We start from the raw sequence: 9,880 nt of genomic DNA, 5'->3' as shown, positions 1-9,880 counted from the left end.
AATAGTTCTATAAATTTTTGTACTATTCCCATTGCTTCACAGTTGGCTTAAAATAAAAATCATCTACTGTAGGTTATTTCTGTTACCTGAGAAGTCACCCCATGTCACAGTGATTTTGGTGACTGATGTCTACATGTGGTTGTCTGCCGTCTAGGCATGGCACCCCCTGCCACGGCCGCAGAGGAAATTTGGTGGGTCCCAGCAGCCCACTGGGGCCACAGTAGGGATGTGGCTGAGAAACTCAGTGACAGGTGTGCATGGAAGATTCTGGGAGAAAAGTTAGCTTTGGCATCAGCTGTGACATCGGCCTTGAGTTTTGAATAGACAGTCTGGTGACCTAACCAGGGATTGAGCATTTCAGCACAGTGGTGAGGAGGCAGATGTGGCTGGCGACGGTTGACGTTCTGGGCTGAGCTGGGCTCTGCTGACTGGCTCTGAAAGGCTCAAAGAGAAATCAAGCCATCAAGGGTGTTATGCACAAGCCGGGAGTTTGTAAAAACTTGTTAGTACAAAAGCCTCTGAATATCTGAGTCTGTCTTGAGAGAGCCTCGTGCTGGTGATTACACAATGATGTCTATCTATATATAGAGCAGATGCTGGCATCCAGTTTAGAGAACAAAATACTGTGAAAGCAAAGATGAAACAAAAGTACAAGGTCCCTTCCAAAAAGAAGAACAAAACCCAGTCCTTTCAAACAAAAATTTCGAAATACCATGCAGCCATCTTTTTGTTTTTTTGTATTTCTGATTATTTTATGGGGAGACTGATACACATGTGAAATTAACACACACCTAGCAGCTGAGGCTAAAGCCAAGAAACAGCGGGTCAAAGCTCGATTCTCATCATGAGCTGGAACAGTTGTTTCTGCTTCCTTTTCTCAACTCTTTGCCTTAACCCCACTTAAGAGTTAAAGAAATTAGATCTGTGTGTGCTTCTGGCCCTGGGACTTCTCAGCTGCCTTTGTAAACTCAGCATTGAGGGCTAGAAAGGAATTCGGGGAAACCCGCCGACAAGGCGCGCTGGCTTGCTTGGCGGTCCCGAAGTCCTGCTGGCCGTTTCCCATCTGGACACCTGATGGGGCCCAGCAAACCTCAACTCCTGGGTCCTTGAGAGTCAGAACGGTGGCCACATCAGAAACATCTTCAGTTACAACAACAAAGATGATGACGCCACAGATCCTATTTCTCTTGTTAATCCACCTTTTAAATTCCCTCCAGGCTGAGTAACATGTGTATGAGGGGAGATCGGACCAGGGCACAGGCCACAGGTCCAGCAGGAGACCTGGTCACAGGCTGCGCGGGCTGTGGGGAGCTGGCGGCAGTGATTCTCGCCTCCTTGTGGGAAGGCCCCCTCCAGGAGCAGGAAGGAAGTGACTGGTGGGGAGTGAGTCACCGACTCCAGCTGAGAATCCTCCAGCAAGAGTGTGGATTAGCTCTGGAGGCTGGACAGATTTGACCACCCCTGGGCCTCAGCCCCCACCCCCCAGCCATCATAAGATGTAATGCACACGGTTTAGACACAGCAGTGGATGGGGTTCGGGGTGCCTGACAGACAATCATGGATTAGCCAACTCCTGGGGTGCTGCCTGGCCCGCTTCCACTGGGACGTTAGCTGTAAAATGAACACGTGAGTCTTAGGAGAGGCACTTTTAAAAGGTAACTTTCTATTTTACCTGTTAGGAATTGGGGGTGAAGTAGAGCATGGTCGCTGAGATCCCCCTGCATAAACACCTATTCCTCACTTGGCCGTGAGAGCGACCCCCTGGAAGCTGACTCATCACTGCTGCTCTGTGCAGACCCCGGGCTGGGGGCCCCGTCATCTCAGGCCCCATGTGGTCAGGTGCTGTTCCTGCTGCCCTGGCCTCCGGGCTCCTAGCTCTTCCATCCGGCAGCCACATACATTGTGTTCTGAGTCCTTTCCACCAAGTGAGCTGGAATTATGAGACCAGACCAGCTGGGAGCAGTGTGGCTTCCTGCCTGCCTGGCCCCCAAACCTGGAGCTTCAGCCCAAAGCCCCTGCCAGTCCCCGGCTCCTCCTGTGGCCTCTCCCTCCTTCTGCTTTGGGAAGCTGCTCTACTGTTTGGCGGGGTGGGGGGACAGTGAAGGGGGGACCTCTGGGCACTCGGGGGCTCACTGGTGCTCAGGCCCAGGGCCGTGCGGGGCCCTCCTGCTGCCTTGTCACGCGCGCAGCCCTGCCACCCCCTTCCCTGGCCCCTGACGACCACAGTCAGTTCTCCGTCTCTACAGTTTCTTGTTTTTAAGTCGTGTGAGTGGCCTCGTGAGGCGAGCGTGGCAGGCTCTCCTCCTTCTCAAGGTCACCCGGTTCTGGCACCAGCTCAGCCATCTGCTCCTTTTTGCTGCTGAGCAGTGTCAGTTTAAGATCCACCCGCGGAAGGATGGGTGGAGGTTGTCTCTGGTTTGGGTGTCAGTGAACAGTGTGGTTTTGTGAGCGTCCTGTCTTCTGAAGATTTCTTCCTCCAGGGGAGGGTCTGGGGTGAGTGCGACGCCTTTGTCTGCACTGGATGCAGGCTCATCCTGGGAGGCCACGGCAGGGAGAGCTGACTCCTCGGGGCGGGTACCTGCAGGGGCTGCGACCCGAGGTCCCAGGGCGGAGCGGCTGACCGCCTCCCCCAGGTCTCCCAGGTCTGGTGCGGGTGCTGTGGGACAGCAGGTGTCTCCCAGGTGCTGGGGGGGGGGAGAGGAAGGTGCCCCACCCTCACCCTGAAACCGCCAAATTGTTCTGAGCACCAAACGCCAGCAAAACCCCTCGTGGTCCTCAGAGCCTCTCTCTGGGAGGGCACTGTTGGCCCATTTTCACAGACCAAAAAACTTAGAGATAGTGAGGGGAGAAGAGTTCTGTTCACATCGAACCATTTGGAAGGGATAGAAGGTAACTGAAGAGGGTGTCAGGGCCCCGTGTTAATATAAGCAGCATCCGCCCCTCACAGTCACACAAAGTTGACGGACTTGGGTTCATGCTCCCAGATGCCACACTTGCTCCTGACCCTGCCTGGTCTCCCTGCCTCCGTGGGATGCACGATCTGGCCAGTGGCCCCCGTCCGCTCCCTTCTGTGCTGCCTGAGGCCCTGAATCTGGGAGTGATGACCTCTGTGATGGGTGAGAGGCAGTTCCGGCTGGGCCGGCCACCGAGCCAGAACAACCTCAGAAAAGGGCTTCCAGTCTTCACCAAGTGCTGGCACTGTGATCACAGCTTCGAAGCCATGTCCACCTCCGGGGTCACCTCCTCTGCTCGCTTCCCCCACCTCTCCAGGCTGAGCCTGCCCAAGGGGTGCCCAAGGCAGCAGGCAGCCGCCTGCCTGGGGCAACAGGTGTACCTCCTGCTCTTCCCGCGGGACCCGCAGCCTCCAGACACAGGCCCTGTGCCCAGTAAAGGAATCTCTAAACAGTAAATACTCGTGCAAAACTGCACAGCACTGTGTGAGACTGCCTGTAAATAACAATAAAACCTTGAAGGAAGTATAATGGGCACGCAGGTGCCCGTTTTGCTCCTTTCAAGTTTCTTTACTACGATGTTGCGTCTTCCAATCCAGTGTTTCACAAAAGCTCCTTCTGACCACTGATGAAGTCTGTTTTGCTCGATTGTTAACAACCTACAGAGCAGTTTGGGCTGAGGCTGCTTTACTGCTGGATTTCTGCAGCCCAGCTCTCTATATGGGAAGAGTCTGTGGTCAGAGGCAAGGGTTTCCAGAGCTCCTGGGATCTCTCCTTTGCAGCCTGTGCTGTGGTTCTATTGTGAGGAAACATCGACAGCAAGTCTCCACCCCAAGTGGTCTGTGCCAGGTACCCACACCTCTCCTTTTAGCTTCTTCTGGGATGCTTTGATGAAGATTTTAGAGGGAAAAAAAACTCATACCCTCCTGCCATAGCTAAGAAGGCAAAGCTTGGGGCCTAGTTAGCTGCTGATTTCAGGGGTTTCCTCAAAGAATTTCTTGATATTTGGCAAATTAGGTAAAAAAAAATAACAAGTTAAACTTTTTTATGATAAAAGCATAGATATCTTGAGCAAATATTCTTCATAATACACAATCATGGCATTACCCAACTCTATATAACAGGGAAATTTATTAGATACCTGCAGTTACACTTTACTGTTACTCAAATTGACAGGTGCGTTGATATTGGTCAACAGCATCCCACGTAAACTGTTAGGGTTTCTGCTCATGAGGCTGGGCCAGGCCTGGGCTGCCCCGGTGACCCCTAAATCTCACTGGCTTTACACAACAGGCAATGTTTCCCACAGCTGCTCACCGAGGCGGCTCCAGGGCAGCTGTCTCCCCACAGGGACAGGCAGCCCCGGCCACTTCCATCTTATGTCTGAGGCTCAAAGCGAGGCCTCCCGCTCACTGCGGAGGGAGAAGAGAAGGACAGAGCTGATCGGCGGCTTTTCCCAGCTTCCAACCAGAGGTGCTCTGGCTTTTTGGGCACTGGACCCTGTGACGAGCTGCCGGGATGGGAGGCAGCGTGGACCCCCTCCCGGGAGTAGCTCCTGGGCCGGCAGTGGCCCAGCCCTGGTCTCCTCGCAGGCGGCCGAGCCGGGCCTCCTCTCCACCAGCAACTCAGGAAACTTGGGCTTGGAGCATCTGACAGGAAGCTCAGTGCAGACACCTCTGCTTGACGCTGTTCTCCTTGGTGTGGGGCAAACAACAAATGCTAGAGGAAGATTATTCAAGGGTGTTATTCCTCTTTTCTCTGGATTCTCCAAATGCTTTCTCTTGCACCTATCAGGCCACCAGAGACACTTCCTTTGACTCCTAAGAGCCTGAGTAAACTACCAGAGAATTAGGCTGAACATTATGAAATTTGGAAAGCTCAGCAGTGGCCACAGGACTGGAAAAGGTCAGTTTTCATTCCAATCCCAAAGAAAGGCAATGCCAAAAATGTTCAGACTACCGCACAATTGCACTTATCTCACACACTAGCAAAGTAATGCTCAAAATTCTCCAAGCCAGGCTTCAACAGGACATGAATTGAGAACTTCCAGATGTTCAAGCTGGATTTAGAAAAGGCAGAGGAACCAGAGATCAAATTGCCAATGTCCGTTGGATCATCAAAAAAGTGAGAGAATCCCACGAAAATATCTACTTCTGCTTTATTGATTACACTAAAGCCTTTGACTATGTGGAACACAACAAACTGTTGAAAATTCTTCAAGAGATGGGAATACCAGACCACCTGACCTGCCTCCTGAGAAATCTGTTTACAGGTCAAGAAGTGACAGTTAGGACTGGATGTGGAAGTTATGGTACATATACACAATGGAATATTACTCAGCCATTAAAAAGAATTCATTTGAATCAGTTCTAATGAGATGGATGAAACTGGAGCCCATTATACAGAGTGAAGTAAGCCAGAAAGATAAAGACCAATACAGTATACTAATGCATATATATGGAATTTAAAAAGATGGTAAGTAACGATAACCCTATATGCAAAACAGAAAAAGAGACACAGATGTATAGAACAAACTTTTGGACTCTGTGGGAGAAGACGAGGGTGGGATATTCTGAGAGAATAGCATTGAAACAAGTATACTATCAAGGGTGAAACAGATCACCAGCCCAGGTTGGATGCATGAGACAAGTGCTTGGGGCTGGTGCACTGGCAAGACCCAAAGGGATGGGATGGGGAGGGAGGCGGAAGGGGGGATCAGGATGGGGCACACATGTAAATCCATGGCTGATTCATGTCAATGTATGGCAAAAACCACTACAATATTGTAAAGCAATTAGCCTCCAACTAATAAAAATAAATGAAAAAAAAAAAAAAGAACTGGACGTGGGACAATGAACTGGTTCCAAATTGGGAAAGGAGTACATCAAGGCTGTATATGGTCACCCTGCTTATTTAACTTATATGCAGAGTACATCATGCAAAATGGCAGTCTAGATGAAGCACAAGCTGGAATCAAGATTGCTGGGAGAAACATCAATAACCTCAGCTATGCAGATGACACCACCCTTATGGCAGAAAGCAAAGAAGAACTAAAGAGCCTCTTGATAAAAGTGAAAGAGGAGAGTGAAAAAGCTGGCTTAAAGCTCAACATTCAAAAAACTAAGATCATGGCATCGGGTCCCATCACTTCATGGCAAATAGATGGAGAAACAATGGAAACAGTGACAGATTTTATTTTCTTGGGCTCCAAAATCACTGCAGATGGTGACTGCAGCCATAAAATTAAGAGACGCTTGCTCTTTGGAAGAAAAGCTATGACCAACCTGGACAACATATTAAAAAGTAGAGACGTTACTTTGCCAACAAAGGTCCATCTAGTCAAAACTCTGGTTTTTCCGGTAGTCATGTATGGATGTGAGAGTTAGACTATAATCTGGACTATAAGAAAGCTGAGCGCCAAATAATTGATGCTTTTGAACTGTGGTGTTGGAGAAGACTCTTGAGAGTCACTTGGACTATAAGGAGATCAAACCAGGCAATCCTAAAGGAAATCAATCCTGAATATTCATTGGAAGGACTGATGCTGAAGTTGAAGCTCCAAGATGCTGGCCACCTGATGTGAAGAGCTCACTCATTAGAAAAGACCCTGATGCTGGGAAAGATTGAAGGCAGAAGGAGAAGGGTATGACAGGGGATGAGATGGTTGGATGGCATCAGCAACATAATGGACAAGAGTTTCAGCAAGCTCTGGGAGATAGTGAAGGACAGAGAAGCCTGGTGTGCTGCAGTCTATGGGATAGCAAAGAATCGGACATGACTGAGCAACTGAAAAAAAATTATGTTCCCAATTTTTTTTCATGTGACAGTGGAAGGAACTATTACAGTCATTCAACAAGTACCAGTTGGGCTTTAACTATGTTCCAGACACTGTTATGAGCAAAGCAGCAAACCCCATTGTTAAAGATGGAAAGTCACTCCCTGACTCACTGAATATCCCTTATGGAAAAAAATTATCTTAAAAATTCCTCCAAAATGTTGTCTTTTCTGAAAAATGAGCACACTTCCTTTCATGAGGTAACAGAGCTTACATGAGATAGTGCGTTCCATCTTTCCCGTTTCACCTTGACTGTCAGGAAACTTAGAGCTGAGCTCTACGTTCATTGCAGTAGCTGCTTTCACTACACAAGTTAGAAACAACAATTTCTTCCTTCAATACATTTTTGATACCCTTTTAATTATGCATTATATACTGGTTATTTATTTTATGTCACTTCAAATCCTTTGAAAGTAGATTGAGAAGATATGAAAATAAATTAATTATGCTATTTTGTGTGTGTGTATGTTAGTCACTCAGTCATGTCTGACTCTTTGTGACCCCATGGACTGTGGCCCACCAGGCTCCTCTGTCCATGGGATTCTCCAGGCAAGAATACTAGAGTGAGTAGCCATTCCCTTCTCCAGAGGATCTTCCTGACCCAGGGATCAAACTCAGGTCTCCTGCCTTGCAGGCAGATTCTTCACCGTCTGAGCTACAGGGAAGATCCACAATGCTATTTTAGCCATACACAAATATCCATTTGTTGATAGATTGGTGCTTCGCAGTAAATATTTTGATCAGGTGCAATAGAGGGCTCTATGGAAGAGGGAACATGGCAACAGTGAGTTATAAACAGAAGAGAGCACAGGTGTTTTCTGTGATTCATCACTTCTCCCTTTGATCCCTCTTTGTCTTCTTGTCTCTTACAAGCACAGGTACAAGGGAACAGATTCTAGTTTAGGAAAGAAGGTTCAATCCCTTTGGGCAGAACACAGATCTGAGGAGGCATGGTACTTGCATGGTCTGTGGGGGCGAGTCTTCTCAGAGAAGGAGTCAAGAAAGGATGGTGTATGCATCTCCGTGCTTCTTGGATGGAAAGTGAGGTGCTCAACAACATCTGGCCCCACTGATGTGGGAACCCCTGCATCTCCAATAAACTTATTTCTGACGCTCTGAGCACATGTGTCTCAGAGCACACATATCTTCTGATGAACTGCCAACTTCTTGCTCCTCTGATCTGATTAAAGTGATGTCATCAGTATGGCAAACCAAACTGATGCTCTGCAGCCCGCCCAGATCTCTTTGGGCTCTGTTACAACAGAGACCAGGAAAGCCTGAGGATACAGAGACAGTCCAGGGTGTGCTAGAGTCTGTGCCATGTGATATAACCTGCTTCTGATTCTCCCCCTTGTTTGGGGTCAGAAGAGGGCATCCCCAGCCCTGAGGCCACGCACCACAGTTCAGAGGTCTGGCTGTGCACCACCTCTGGCCCGGCAGTTGCGACCACGTGGGGTGACTGTGTGCTAGAGATTTTGGTAGTTCAGTGTCATTGTCTGGAACCTGTCTGACTTCAGACATGGGACTGTGAACTAAACAATCCATCAGGTCTTTTCTCCGTGTTCCCTCCAGCATGTGTCATCATTTTTGATCTCCCATCTTGGCCTTCTTGCTGGGATAGCTCTTAACCCGCACAACAAGGAACCAAGGTGGGTGCTCTGACAACTGTCACAAACGTCCCTACCAGTCCCTCATCTGTCGTGTGGGGAAACGATCGCCTGGGGGCTCGCTGCGAGCTGCTCCTGGCCCCAGGCTCCATGTTATCCTGGACCTCACAGACTTCACTCTAACAGGGGCGCGACGATCTTTCAACTCAGAACCCAGCTCAGCAGCTCTTCAAACGTCTAGGTGTTTCCCTCTCCAAGTGGAATTACTGGCATAAATGGCCACAGGCCCCTCTAGGGGAAGTCCCGGGGGATGGAGTCCTCTCTTCAAGTCAGCAGTCCCTGGGATGAGAACGGGCTCACGCCTGGAAGCTGGGTAAGGGGCTGTGACATTTTACTGAAGCAACTTTCCTCGGCCCCCGAGCTCTGACTTCAGCTTTATCTGGTTGCGTACACTGCGTAGTTCTCCGGCTGGTTGGCTTCTGTCCTGCCCCTGATGCCATGTCCGACTGACCGTCACTGTGGTTCTTCCAGCTCAGCACGTCAGGGCCGCCACTGCAGTCTCGCTGCAGTAACTGCCCCCAGTTACTTCTGAAGTTAAAGTCGCCATCTGGCCTCTATCATGTTGCCACCTCGCCATGCTCACTGCTATTAGGGAGCCCAGTGCTCCCTGTAACGACGTCTCTGCCCTCCACCCCGTCCTGCACAGCCAGCACGGCCCTCATCGCGTTTGGAAATGGAGGGTCTCCTGGGCTTTCCTAGGCACTGACTAGGTTTTCTGGGCTCCTGGAGCTTATCTCCTCTCCTGTTCCACGTCTCTAAGCACCGGGATGCTGTTCCCAGCTGTCTGCCACAACCATTGGGCATTTCCACTTCACTTCATGTGGGATGCTGCTCTTTACAAGCTTGCAAAGGTGCTACAAGCAGTCTGGGGTCCTGGCCAGGGTGCTGAATCCTGTATCATGGTTCAGTGACGCTGTGTCAGGGGACTCTAACCTGGTCTCCCGTGATGGCAGTCCTCTCCTGGGTCCAGCGTTCTTTGGCTCTGCTCCTGATTTTGCTCCCCTGGTCCCTCCAGCATGTTTCCCATGTTTGCAGATCCAGCACTTTCCCAGCTGGGAGATGCTGCTGTGCTGGGGAGTGGAGAGGGATGCACAGCACAGGCACCGTCCCACAATCATCTCCAAGCACAGAGGGTTTATTTGCCTGTGACAGGGGAAGACAGGGGAAGGGGCACACCTCTTCAAGTGCAAAAGATTTAGGAAGGCTGGGATTCAAGGTTCTGAGTGCATTAATCCAGATGACACTCCCCCAAACCTCTGGATCACAGCAACCTTCCTTGGGTTGGGCCTGCAGGTGGACCTGGAGCACTGCGACTTTTGTGATTAAGTTCTTACTCTGATCCACAGCTTTTTTTTGGTTCTCTGGCTGTAGGAGAGTTACATGGTGACAAAGAAACCTTTTTGTCACATTTTCCTTAAATGGGTGAT

Source organism: Cervus elaphus, chromosome 30 (genome assembly GCF_910594005.1).
Source record: "Cervus elaphus chromosome 30, mCerEla1.1, whole genome shotgun sequence".
NCBI lineage: Eukaryota > Metazoa > Chordata > Mammalia > Artiodactyla > Cervidae > Cervus > Cervus elaphus.
This window is presented reverse-complemented; position numbering follows the sequence as displayed.